This window comes from Lepisma saccharinum, chromosome 14 (genome assembly GCF_977018435.1).
Source record: "Lepisma saccharinum chromosome 14, izLepSacc3.1, whole genome shotgun sequence".
NCBI lineage: Eukaryota > Metazoa > Arthropoda > Insecta > Zygentoma > Lepismatidae > Lepisma > Lepisma saccharinum.
This window is the reverse complement of record NC_139242.1, coordinates 22814696-22829847: the sequence shown is the minus strand read 5'-3', so window position 1 is coordinate 22829847 and position 15152 is coordinate 22814696.

Below are 15152 nucleotides of genomic sequence, written 5' to 3'. Positions count from 1 at the left end.
CAAAGCAAACTGTTGGAGGTGGCAGCACCCCTGTTGTGTTCCCACGCTTTTGATGGGCAATTGTTCTCTCATTTAAATACATGGAGAATTTGAAGCTGAACGTGCTGCTATCACATTAAATTGCAAGTTTAATTTCATCTTAACCTCAGATATTACGTCTGAAATGATAGTTGAATAATCAGCGTTGTAAAACCAAGCCACTTGAAAAGACAATCGTCAACAACAGAAAAGATATCGGAACTCAAAGAAGCCTTAACATTTGCACGGCACTTGTTTACTTCACTTGCAATTTTAACAATTTAAGTGTTTTATTGTTATGAAACCGGTTAAAAAAAACAATACATAATAATTCCGCGTGACTGTATTTTCATTTTTGTAGTTGATATTAATAACTGACTCTTTTTTTCCCGTGATATCATACTTTTCCATATGGCTAGTAAATATGGTCCTCTGTGTTATATATACACATTTATCGAGAAGAATAGTTATTAAAACAAATATTTTATCTTCCGTTTCATGTCTTGCAACCTCTAGGGTTTAATTATGTATAGTAATTATAATTTTAAAATTGCTGTTACAAAGAAAAGAAGAAAATGGAATAGACGAAAATAGGAGGGGGAAATATCTGCTTTATACAATGAAAACATGCGTTAATATTAAGTTATCGGATAGGGCATAGTGTATAATAATAAATATCATACGCATACGCACTTAATACATTGTTTCCTTATAATTTTTGGAGTTTCTCCGATTCCTACTCCCCCCGTTGAATCAGACATACTCGCAACCAGAAAAAAACAAAGCGTAGTGTAAAAATCTAAATTTTTGTATTATCGTCCTATGGCAGCTAGGAACGAGCCAAATATCGCCAAGTTTAGTGCTCTTTGTGCATAAACATACTATATTTAGCCAGTTCGAGCTACCCTGCCGTTGCGCTTTAATATATTAATTCTTAGGTTCAGGAGAATGTAATTTTCGGAAACTTATGACTTGCTACATAATCTTAAAGCTTTACTAAACACATTTTTATTATCGATTTTCACGAGAAATTCTTAACTTTGTTGAAAATAACGTTTGAATTGCCATCCCATTCATCTCCAATGTAAAGCTTAGGGCAACCAGATGACGATTATTTAGGGACACAACACGGGTGGCGCCTCTAGCTGAATGGTTTGGCAATGAACAACCCCATTTGAACTAGACCTACAGTTTTAAATTTTGATCCGAACCGCTGTGCAATATGCCTTAGATGGGAATCGAACACGAGTACTCTTATTCTTTGTTTATTCACTGTGATCGTTCAGTGACCGTGACAATAGGAGGAATTATGATAACAATATAACCATCTATTCCAGCCCTGGGCCTATTTTTGCAAGACAATACGCTTATCTCTAGAAGATGGAAATCTGTCATTTACATGAGTGCAAGTGCAGGTTAACTCGCTAATCCCAAGTCAACTTCTGCATCCGCCGCTGGACTATATTAGTATGACGTCACGAGCAGACAGGTGAGCAAGATTGAGTCCAAACAAACCCCTCACGTGGTATGTAGAAATTTCAACGGTAACTGCAGGCTCTATTAGGACTCGAAACCAGGTCTACTGGTGTCACGGTATCTAGTGACATGTGAAACGCAGTTCGATTTAAATTATTTTTTGTGTATTGATTCATTGTAAGTTCAAATATAAAAGTGTGAGGTTTGATTTTATTTTGTGGATAAATTTGTATCCGAGCCAGACGTCGGGAGTTGGGAGAACTTCAAAACCTGGACCGTAAGAGTCACGACCGGTTTCCCGTACACATAACGACGTTTGGCCCCGTGCCGGGGTATGATTGACACGTCATTTCGGGGACCGTGAGTGCACTCGTTACACTGGCATACTCTTCCATTTCTCCACCAACTGAACTATACCGGGCCAGCCCTGGTTTCGCCTGATTTTTCGCTGACGCTGTTTTACCTGTGCGGAATCGGCTCTGCAAGTGCTACCACAACAGAGTCTGTTGCTTTCGATTGATTGATTTGGTTTATTTTAGTTCGAATTTCTGCTACTTTTCGCTAATCGCGAAGATGAGGATGATGAAGAACACCCATGTCCAGACTGGGATTTGAACCAGGAACCTATAAAACCACTGCTAACCACTCCACCATGGAGGTCGGGAAAACACTACTGAAATTTTCGCTGAAATTCTGTGTAGTGCATCTCTCGTGTGTGCCAAAGAGTAAGAATTTACAACTCTACATTGAGCGAAACTAGGTACTGTCGACGTCATCAGTGTTTCAAAGGCAACAAATCCCATTGCGGTAGCTAATCAACTCCTGTTTCCCATTGAGAACGGTATGGTCTCCAATGCCTAGCAAATTAGCTGAAATTTGACCTTTACCAACAAAAAAATCTCCAGTGAGGAACATTCTGAGATCTTAATTGTATCACTTTCTCTCCCCTGGAAATCTTCCCTTCTTCTCCACCGCGAAAAAGAAATATGTCTTCCGCTAGGCTGAGGTTAGGGTGTGCTGACACGGAACATGCCTTGCTACTTGAGTGCGCGCAAACACAGCTTGATTGATGACGTGCGTGCGGGATTGGTTAGCGGAGGACAAGGGCCCTGTATTGTCCCAGGGAGTGTCGCGGGTGGTCCCGGATGGCGCTGCGGTGCGACATTGGTGCTTGCGGACGTCACGAGATGTGACAGTATTTTGACACTGTGGGTGGTATGGTCTTTCGTTGGGTGGTGCCTTTGTGCGGAATATGCTGCACAATGTTAAAGCGGTGAAAGGCGGAACTATAACAATGCACGAAATGGATGAGAACGTTAAGATCTGATCAGTGACGTGCCCAAAGGGGGTGGGTGGGGGTCATCTCCTTTGGGTCCAGTATTCCAAAGAAAAAAGAACGTGACAGGCAGGAAAAGATGGCAAAATGAGGGTTGATTGATTGATTTGTTGTTTTAAGTCCACTTTATGCACAGAGAGGCTAATCGGGACTGGGCCTACAGTTTAAAGTGGGATCCGAACCACTATGTGCCTCCACCGGGTATCGAAACCGGGACCTCTTGATTACAAGGCGGCGATGCTACCACTAGGCAAAATGAGGGCTATAGCCTGACAAGTTAAGTCCCGATATGCGCAGATCGCTGCGGAGCATTTCCTATTACGTCATCCTCCCCACCACTCTTCTACGTACTGGTCTGGCCTTGAGACTACGAGTGGTGCCAACTCAGCAAAATTAAGCTAAAACAAATATGACAAACTATTTTTACTGTGTAGATTGTCGGTGCAGGCTCAGATCAGTTTATCAGTGGTTCATTTGATTTAATCCGGTCTTTGAAAATGCGTGCGGTGAGCTGATCGTAAACTGTAGTATTACGCACGCGCGTTAAGGTTTATAACGAAGAGAAACTACTGGGCGAATGACTTCATTTTCTGAATGCGACAACGAACAGTGGCCTGTTTTTTTTAAAGCCGAGTGGTGTTGTTTATCGTACAACAATCGCTACGAGAAGGCAATCTGATAACACGCTTGCCTGTGTTCTTTTTTAAAGCTCTGAAATGTTCTTGCTCTTTACTCTTGGCTGCATATTTTTGAAATGCAAAAATCAAATCATGCCGGGTCCAACGAAATCCACAATCTGCTCTAGAAAGCCCCTTAGAGGACAGACCAGAGAAATTTTTACAATGTTGCATCATTTTTGCGAAATCAGAAGGAGTATCTAATGGATGGTTTCTCACGTTTTATAAGAATTGGATTGGATTGATTTGTTGTTTTAAGTCCGCTTTATGCACAGTAAGGCTAATTGGGACTGGACGTACACTTTAAAGTGGAATCCGAACCATTATGTGCCTCCACCGGGAATCGAACCCGGGATCCCTTGATTACAAGGCGACGACGCTACCACTGCGCCATCGCGGAGTTCTAGTTTTAAAAGAAGGAAAATAGTAGTTGGCGAAAGGTGAGCTGAAGTTCTGTACATCGACAGGTAGAAAACATACCAGGAAAAAAGCGAATACAAATTTCGTTGAAAATCCTCAGACCATTCTGATCCCTCCAGGTTGCAACACTGCGAACCAACGTCGCTGCGAAGAATGGAGTGGGGAAATGTGGTGTGAGCTGCGCAACAGCTATTTGCAGCGCCTTGTTTTTAAACTTGTCAAGTTATAACTATTAAAAAAATTTACGTAAATCCCTCTTTTCGAAAATTCTCGTCCCACCACTGGATCTGATGGATTTCTATTATTTGGAGCCGCGGTTTTGACTGCTACGCGGTTCGATTCCCAGGATAGGTGCTCTGAAGCGGAAATTTGTCTGTGAATGTTCCTGAATAAGCCAGCTCTGCCCAGTCCCTAATAAATCCTTGGGGAGAGAAGCTAATTGTAGAGGGAGCGTGGTGCTATTCACATGACCTCCACAATGGTCGAGATCGTGAATGTTTGAATTTGAAGGATTTTTTTTTTCAGGTGGATCAACACTTGGGTTATTTGTACCAGACACGTTTCACATGGCCCAGCCCCTTAGCGTAACTGAAGTGAACTCGTGCCTTTGAGGATAAAATCTCCATACCCTAATTAAAAGCTGAGACTGTAAAGGAGGCGCTCGGCACAAATAAGGACAACACAGCCCTACAGAAGTCCAGACTCCAGAGCCTCGTTGACCTGCAAGAGTCACAAGAGAAGTGATGTTGACTCTTGGCCACCAGGTTACCCCTTACACATTCAGAGATCGTGAATGTGTGAAGCCCCTTCACACACAACTGGAAATGGCTCAAACCAAGGTTGATACACTTTTTATGGATCAATTGATGCAGTCAAACGTCTAATTTTGGGTTCTTTGAAATGATCGTGTCAGCATCACACGGACCAGCAACTTTCAAAACTGCCCTTTGATGCATTTCTCTGTGTATTTTGATGCATCAAAAGTACATCGTTAGCAGTGCATGCATTATGATTTGTTATTCTGCAGTCCCGCCAAGGGAGAGAGCTCCAACCATACGATTACACCGCAACCTTTACATTTTCCTCATATCATTTAACGTCTAACTTTCTTCACTCCACGAATGATGAATTCTGCACGATCGTTACTGCTAAAGGCAACAGCGGAAGTTTAAACAGAAAGATGAGCAAAATAGTAACCGTGAACTGAACAAAATTTAATTTTTTTTAGATATTATCTTTTTCCCTCCTCTCTCTTCAGGCTATATCTTTCTTAATTTCCCCTCCTGTGTCTTTCTTCTTCTCTCTCCTTCCCTTTATCTTTCTTCTATCATTTTCACCTTTCCTCGTTTTGGCCTTGTAATCAAGGAGTCAAGTATCGATATCCGGAGGAGGCACATAGTGGTTCGGATCCCACTTACTTCCAGTCCGGATTAGTCTATCTGTTAATGAACTTACTTTTCTCCTCTCTCCCTCAATTTTTCTCTCTTCCTTCTACCTTTTCATCTCTTTCTTCATTTTTTCTTCCATTATCATTCTTTCTCTCACTTCATCCAGTCTTCCTCTAAATTATTCTCTTCTTTTTCTTCCCCTCTCTCTCTCTTTTCTATTCCTTTTGTCTCTTTTATTTATCTTGTACATTTCTCTTTTCCTCTGTCTCCCCCCTTTTCTTACTATTTCTTCTTTGTCTTTCCATCTGTCTGTCCATCTGCTTCTTTCTCGTTCCATCTGTCTCTCCCTCTTCATATTATCTTCCTTTATTTCACTCTCCCCTTATTTTTGAACCTTCTACGCGTCACCCAATTCTCTTTCTACTAAAGCTCTCGCCACGAAAACAGTCCCGTCAAAGTCACGCAACAAACCAACAGCGTTGCCAATAAGCAACAATTGCAACCGACGAAATCAACAGCATACGTACAACGCGCGAAGTGTCGACTGTGCAGCTTAGAAGAAGTGTGGCAACTCTGGAGGGCCAGGGGTGTGGAGGAGGCAAGGAGAAGCCCCGACCTTGAATGGACAGTTTTCGTGGCGAGAGTTATAGAGTGCGTGGTTAACGACTAACCTTTATGTAAAAACTCTTTAAAAAAGAACAAGGGATTATAATTGAGAATGTACGTCGTTGTAGACATGAATATGGACGCAACAAATTGTAAGTTTGTTGATTGTTCTTTTTGCTATGTTTTAAACTAATTGAGGTTAAACATATCGTTGATGACTTTTATAAGTGTTTTTGAACAGTGGAAGATTAAAATATGATCGGAAGTGTGTTATTTGCTGTATTTTGTCATATGTATATGTGAGCCCAACACGAACTGAGATTTTTTTTCCATCTGTCCCTCTCCTGGGCAAGATCAATCCAATGTTTTCCATTCTTGCCGATATCCTTTAGGTCCTTCTCAACGGTGTCCCTTCATCTTCGTCTTGGTCTTCCTACAGGTCTCTTACCATCAGGTTTCCCAACACTTTACACATGCCGGTTGGTGCTCGTCACATTGTGATTGAGTTCAATATTTACATTCTCTTCCTGTTACTTGACATGCAACAGATGATGTGACACCAAGAGTAACTCAAAATTACTCCAGTCATCTCCAGAAGTGGCGGCAACTTCTCAACAGTGCTAACTGCTCCCCCTGCCAGAGTCTGTGACCACGCCTCACGAAAGACCACCTGAATGCTCTCGAGCGGCTTCAATAGTCGATTCAATCTGTTGGCCTTTTCCTCTCCCGCCAGGCTGGCCCTTTAATTAATGACTGCAGAGCAACAGATAATAATCTCTCTTGCCTCACAATGTACCGGGGGGAGGGGGAACCTGCCCCCGTATCGCATCTTGCAATTACGGCAATTAATCTTGCCTCTTCCATTTAAATCAATTTTCTTCCTTGGGTGATCAGCATATTGAATACACGAGTACGGAATCAAGTTAAGGGATCTTTCCGAACTTGTTTGCGAGGGAGATGGTTTAGCTATACATACTAGGGAACGGTTATTTTAATGTTAAATGTGGGAAATATTTTTATTTCGTGTAATTAAAAGAATATAGGTTAATAAGTCTAAATATCTAGAAAAAATAGCGTAGGCCTATTTTAGGCATGTTATCAACACGGGACATAGCAGCATCACGACATCGTTTTGATTCTACATGAATGTGTTGTTCTCAGTCTAGTCTATAATAGTTGAAAATGTCTGTGTTGTTCTTGGTCTAGCTGAGAGTTGTAAATGCCTGTCTTGTTCTTGGTCTAGCCTAGGATTGGAAATGCATGTCTTGTTCTCGGTCTAGTCTAGAGTTGTAAATGCTTGTCTTGTTCTTGGTCTAGCTGAGAGTTGTAAATGCCTGTCTTGTTCTTGGTGTAGACTAGAATTGGAAATGCATGTATTGTTCTCGTCTAGTCTAGAGTTGTAAATGCTTGTCTTGTTTTTGGTCTAGTCTAGAGTTGTAAATGCCTGCCTTGTTCTTGGTCTAGCTGAGAGTTATAAATGCCTGTCTTGTTCTTGGTCTAGCTGAGAGTTGTAAATGTCTGTCTTGTTCTTGGTCTAGCTTAGAGTTGTAAATGCCTGTCTTGTTCTTGGTGTAGTCTAGAATTAAAAATTCATGTCTTGTTTTCGGTCTAGTCTAGAGTTGTAAATGCATGTATTAATCTCGGTCTAGTCTAGAGTTGTAAATGTCTGTCTTGTTCTTGGTCTAGCCTAGGATTGGAAATGCATGTCTTGTTCTCGGTCTAGTCTAAAGTTGTAAATGCTTATCTTGTTCTTGTTCTAGCTGAGAGTTGGAAATGCCTGTATTGGTCTTGGTCTAGCTGAGACTTGTAAATGCTGTCTTGTTCTTGGTGTAGCCCAGGATTGGAAATGCATGTCTTGTTCTCAGTCTAGTCTAGAGTTGTAAATGCTTGTCTTGTTCTTGGTCTAGCTTAGAGTTGTAAATGCCTGTCTTGTTCTTGGTGTAGCCTAGAATTGGAAATGCATGTATTTTTCTCGGTCTAGTCTAGAGTTGTAAATGCATGTATTATTCTCGGTCTAGTCTAGAGTTGTAAATGCTTGTCTTGTTCTTGGTCTAGCCTAGGATTGGAAATGCATGTCTTGTTCTCGGTCGAGTCTAGAGTTGTAAATGCTTGTCTTGTTCTTGGTCTAGCTGAGAGTTGTAAATGCCTGTCTTGTTCTTGGTTAGACCTCGAGTTGTAAATGCATGTTTTGTTCTCGGTCTAGATTTGTAAATGCTTGTCTTGTTCTCAGTTTAACCTCGAATTGTAAATGAGTTGTAAATTAAGTAAAATATGCGAGGTGGTTTGATTTAACTTGGAATAACCCATATTCTGAATATGTCTACAAGGTCGGAAGAAGACAGGGGTTTTCCATTGTAGGATTAAATTGACCTTTTTGAGGATGTCCACCTTCCTCCTCCTCCGTGCCGCGATAGAACCAGGAAGCCTGTTAGAGCAGCAACGCTTGTTTGTCGATCGTGCGCTGTCCAGTTCCCATTCCTCCGTCGGACGGTTGTGTGGGAATGCCCAGTGAGCCGTGAACGCAATTTGTTTTCAGCTCTTTCTGCAGCCGAATAAAAAATGGCCGACTCGTGAGACCGTTCCTTTGGAACTTGCTGCGTGCCTCTACAGGAACGGAACAGTAAGACACAAATTGGAGCTCTTCTTACGGCACAGAGCATGACATTGTTATATACTCATGGTGATAAAGAGTGGCCTCTTTCGAGTCACACACACACAGATAATTGATACGTTCGTATGCGTGTATTTGTGCTTACAATAGTCATCCGTTAAAATTTAACTATATGCCTGTTAGTATACACAAATTGGACTTTTTTTTTACAGAGAGCACACACACACACAGAAAGCTAAATGCATCATATCGGTTGATGCACCAGAATTCATCGCTTGATGCACTAAGGTGTGTTTTGTAGCTTCCTCAAAGAATCAGATTCACATTTGATGCATTTGGGTGCATCCTGAGGATTCCTTTCAGTCGAGATGCACTTCAATGCATCAGTTGATGCGTTTTGATGCACCGCGATGCATTTTGATGCACCATGATGCGTTTTGATGCATCTTTTTTTGATGATGCACTTAAACGTTTCGTCTGAGCTACATAAAGTCATTAGCTCAGACCAAACGTTTAAGTGCATCATCCAAATAGATGCAGGAAGGTGCATCCAACTGATGCATTAAAGTGCATCTCGACTGAAATAAATCCTCACTTGAATCAAATGATGCACTTTGGTGTTTTTTTCACGACATACAAAAGTGCACCAACATGCATCAAATGTGAATCTGATTCTTTGAAGAAGCCATAAAACACCTTTAGTGCATCAATCGATGCATTCTGGTGCATCAATCGATATGATGCATTTAGTTCTCCTAGTATAGATGCATTGATTTCATTTGATTTCACTTTAATGTTGTTTATTTAGCGTCGCGTTTCTGCCACTTTTGGCTAAATGCGATGGTGAGATGAGTTATACATAATGTGATGGAATTGATTAAGGGACATTCACAAAGAACATCCGTGCCTAGTAGTTAGTGTTGCCCACGAGACGAGACTTTGGCCTGTCTCGTCTCGTGGAAATGCTGTCTCGTCTCGAAAATATTCGTTTGTCTCGGGACACATGATCAATCTCGTCTCGTCTCGAATTTTTAAAAGCCTGTCCCGTCTCGTGGAAATGCTCTGAAATGCTGTCTCGTCTCGAAAATATTCGTTTGTCTCGGGCACATGATCAATCTCGTCTCGTCTCGAATTTTTAAAAGCCTGTCCCGTATCGTCCCGTGGGCAACACTAGTGCCTAGGACCCCTGGCGTCGTAGCCCGATGTGCTAACTACCCCACCAGGCAGTACATTTGCCTATAATTTATCCCCATATTTTGTACCATGAAGGCCTCCCCAATAGCTCAGCATTAAGGGCATGCGATACAGTTTCCACGGAAGTCTTCCCAAGCCCTTCCGTCCGTGCAGTGTACCAACTTAGCTTTCTTGGAGCCAAGTCTGGCTCTTTCGTGCATTCGTTCGGCTGTGAACTGGGACACCCACCTCCGTGCCCCACTATGATGCCATCACTGGTTCCGGCCCACATAGCCCAACTTTTGTCATAATTATACATTTTGCACGTGATGTGATATTGGCTGCGTCGCCCCACTCCCTCTTATCTCCCCAACTACTTCTTTATAGCCCAATGTTTGACGTAAAATTGACATAATGTTGTTGTCAAGGAATTCTTTATTTTCGATTTCATACGACCATCTGTGGATTATTGAAATGGGCGATGCCGCCGGATCTAGATGTTGAAAACTAAGAATAGATTGTCTTTAATCATTAATTTAGAGTTAACGATAATACCAGTGCCCCACCCCTTTGACAACTAACATTATCCTACAAGGCACTTTATCCAGCCTTCGTAAATCTAGCTCCATGAGAGTCAGTTTTAACTCCATTCAAGGTGAAATTTAGTTATTTTATGCTCATCAGGTTTGGCAACACTGCCAGGGGGCAAGGAGAAAAGCATTGATTATATGGGAGTATGATCTGATTCGTTATCTTGGGAATATAAAACTTCCGATGGTATAGAAAGAAATGTCAACGAGAAGAGGGAAGTTTGAAGATGAATTTCACCACCGGAAAAGTCGAAACTTCCATTTGATTAGCCGCAACTTGATGTTGAAATTGATTCCCAATAAGTACGGACATTGAATTTTCGCGATGCCCGAAATCGCGAAATGTGAAAAAAAAAATTTGAACATTCTGCACGTAACTACACCTCCAATGATGAAATATGCATGAGTTTCATTCGCGAAGTAATGCGAAATGTGTGCTTTTCCACGAAATGAACGCTTTTTCGCGAAATAACCGTGAAATATCATCATATTAAGTAGAAAACACGCAAACACCGGCAATCGAGGTTTTGCGCGCAAACTGTCGATTTGTAACGAAACGTTTGCTTAAAGTTTCCTACCACTTGCAGCTGAAGAACGTTTTATCTTCGATCACATCAGGAAGACGCTGCAAATTGGGATTTCCCATTCACATAATCTCAGTTCCAAAACTTCGATCCTTGTCAAGCTGCATTCCTTTCTTCCCCCGAATGTCTACTCAACTTCCAGTTTCATTGAACTTGCTAGCTGTAGCAGCGATAAGATTAGTCTGTTCCCGCACATCAAGGGAAACAATGGTGTCATTTGTGTTCAGTCATGAATTAATGTTGTTTATCATCATGTGATTTTCAACATGTGTTTGTGTATGTGCAGTAGTGATTATTTTATTTGTTGGACAGCAAGGATATCCTTTAAATACATACAGTGAATAAATCACTTGAGATATACAATTTAGAAATGAAGTGATTTTGTGTTGATGTTTTCTTTTTGGTTGGACAGCTAAGTACTTGTGTATGTGTACAGTATATAAAAATGAAGTAGTTTATCAATTTATAGCTTTTTGTATGTTGTTTCCTCTCATAATGAAAAATTGTGTGCCAATTTTTTTTTCACCGCTGGTATATACCGCTGATCTAACATTTTATTTACCGCTCTCCTCAGTTTTTATTTACCATAAATTTGTCTCCCTACCTATAAGGAATACATGGGATTCCGAAAATTATTATTCATCATATTTTTCAAACATCGTGTCCAGCTTAATAATCAACATAAAAAACGCTTCCACTTGCAACATAGGGAGAAATTCATACTGTTGGATACACCCACGGTTTTTTTTAGTAGCAGTGCCCGCCCATTCGGACGATATTGAAATAAATGCACAATTGGTGCGTAACTGTATCTCCTCCCCTTAACATGGTCGTTTTGTAGTCAAGATGTCCTAAATTCGATTTTCGGTGGCGTACATTCAAGTGTTGAGGAAATCCAGTTCCGATTGCTTTACTTGTGCTAATATTTTGGTTTATTCTTTGGATGTCTGGAAAAGGATAGTACCGAACGAAGTCAAGAAAAGTTTCCTCCTTGTGTTTCTCGAACATTTTCAGTTTTATAGATACAACGATGTCATTATGTTCTTAAAATTGTACTTTTAGGTTACTAAAATAGCCTCTAAAATAGGTTCTAAAAATCTTAAAATTGGCTCGAAAAATGTTCCAAAAAAGCTAAAAATGTTTAACAATTCTTGAAAACTACTGATTACGTACAAACAAAATTTCAAAAGAACAAAATAACGAACTGACGCGAAAGTGAGCAAGTCCACACCACAGTTTGCACTTTGGACTGTGCAAGCAACAGTGGCGCCACACATTTTGCTTTGTGTAGAGCTTTGAAAAAACATCATGGACTTGAGGGAAGAAAATCTACAGAAAATATGTTTCAAACACGTTCGTCATTGAATTGTTTCGTCACCAAACAGTGCAAATACCTCTGTATGATATAACTATCCTGTAAAATCTTAAAAATATAGGTAAAGGTTGGTATTATCGTGATATAGGTAATATCGTGATAGTTTTGTATTGACGTATGACGAAATAACTTCGCGTGCGAGAAACTGCCTGTCGTTCGTACGTGTTTCGTAAAGGTCGTGCCAGCAAGTGAGCAAAATGGCGCCAGGAAGAAACACACGTGTTGACCAGGATACGTCAATACAAAAGTATCACGATATTACCTATATCACGATAATACCAACCTTTACCCCTATACATAATGACCTAAACAAAAAGGTTTGATTTTGGCGAGTAAACCTAATGTTGGTTCTAACATTCAAAATAGGCTATTTAAGGCACAATAAAGCTTCATCAGTTGGTTTGCTTTTATAAATGAAACGCTGACGTAACTTATTTCTTATTTACCTGCAAAGGAAAAAAATAGGTTAAAATCCGCGGTTTGGGAGGGGCATGTGCCCCCTCGCTAAATCCGCCAACGTACACGAAACAGCATCTTGGTTGAAAAACTCGCCGAGATTTCGCTGAGTCAACATGCGATGCCTTGCCCATTCATTCCCACAGCACAGACGGATGTTGCCTGTAGCCTCGCCTTGCGGAGAGCAATTTCCCATAGACACGTACGTGACTGGGCGTGGAACCATCTTCTCTCCGGGCGCTCCACCCAATCAGGAGGAGGAGACTCCGAAGGTGGACCAATAGGGCGTGTCCTCGTTGAAGAGCCCCGTGCTGCTGCGAACCGATACATATCTTCCGTTTCAGGTTACACGCTGAGCGTCGATTTAATGGTGTTCGATATATGCGTGCGTGCTATATATGGGTTTGCTTGGCTTGGTGAGGAATTCCAATAATTATAATACTAATAAAAAAAGGGTCGGTTTCAGGCTGCACATTCGGTGGTTTCGGGTTTCGATCCCGGCGAAATATATGCAGCTGTATTGCTCTTGGTCTCGGTTGTGAATGTAATATTAGACAGGAATTTTTTCCAGAATTTTAAGAGGGATGTAAATAAGTTTTAAGGCTATGTAAATCTAATTTGTCATTATAAAATTATCGTCGCGATAGTAAAAAAAAAGTGGCAGAGAAGCGACGTAAGTTTATGTGTTATTTAGCGTCGCTTTTCTGCCAATTTTGGCTGATCGCGACGATGAGGATAAGTGACGATTGAATGAAATTCATAAAGGGACACTCAGAAAGAACCATGACTAGGCTTACCATATTTTTTTGTCTCCAACACAGGACATTATTCGCGATCAACTCGTTACTGCTGAATTTCAGTTCTTATTACAAAAAAAATTGAAATTACTTAAAAGCTTTAACATTTTATAGTAACATTAAACTATAAATTGTACAAGATAAAATATTAACATTATTTTCTAAAATCAATCAATTAAGTTTTAAATGTTTAATTGAATAATACATTTTCTGATGTTTAGGAAGCCTCTCTGTTCTAGGTAGCATTATCTGTTAGTTGACTCAGTTCTACTTTTCACTAGACATGACTGTTTCCAGAAATGGCTTGTTTGTTTTAATAAATGTAGCTTCTTTAGCAGCACACTCCAGATCACTGTTATTCCCATCTTTGGCTTTAAAAAAATCTCTTATGTTTGCTGAAGCAGTAGCACTAATAGCACTCCTATGTTTGACTGTTTTCACGTGGTCTTCAATATCACCTCTTCCTTTATGTGCAAGAGAAAATACTCCATTACAGAATGTACATTACACACGTTCACTGTCACTGTCATTACACAGTTTCAAGAATTTGTATTCCTGCTGCAGGTTAACGTTAAATACACACTTTCTTTTTGGCCATTGCCAAATGCAAAGCCCTTGTAAATACATATAGTTATAATTATCAAAAGCGTGTAGACGAGTTACTTCACACGCTTGTAAGACCATCAAGACGTTCACGGAAGTACGGGAACGGAACCGCTCGGAAGTCGATATCTCGAAGAAAGAAAAGGTATAATCGATCCTTATAATCGATCCTTGTCCGTCATAAATTCTGGTCGTGAATTGTACAATACCGGTAGCTATTTTCATGTTTAGATTCTCAAAATCCCGGACATTTTGCAATCCCGGACAGCACTAAAAAAACAGGACTGTCCGGGCTAATCCCGGACGTATGGTAAGCCTATCCATGACCAGCATGAGACTCGAAAGCGTCGGAAAATAGCACTGACCTGTCAGCAATAGCCGAAAAGTGTACCTCATCAAACAATATACAGATTCACACAGCAAATACGTTTCCTCCACCTCGCGTTACATTTTGATCGATTAAATACATTTGATCAGTTAATCGAATTTTAAAATTAATGTTTTTAATCGTTTCGATTAAACGTTTAAATCGCCAGCCATAGTTTTTATAATGAATATAATGCACATTAATTGAAAAATATTATATTCTTACACTATTTACTTTGATCTTTGAGAAACGGAAATAAATCGGCACGTATATTTGATATAAGGGATTTTGGCTCCCCAAACTCTGGAAATGTTTCTGCTCACTCACTCGACTTACAAAGTGCCACACACAAAAATCTCAAAATGTGTAAATCGGTTTAATCCATCCCTTCTTCTCTCTCTACACACAGAAAACTAGATGCATCATATCGATTGATGCACCAGAATGCATCGGTTGATGCACCAGAATGCATCGGTTGATGCACTAAAGTGTGTTTCATGGCTTCTTCAAAGAATCAGATTCACATTTGATGCATTTGGATGCATTTTTGTATGTCGCGAAAGAAACACCAAAGTGCATCTTTTGATTCAAGTGGGGATTTATTTCAGTCGAGATGCACTTCAATGCATCAGTTGATGTTCCTTGATGCACCTTCCTTCATCTTTTTGGATGATG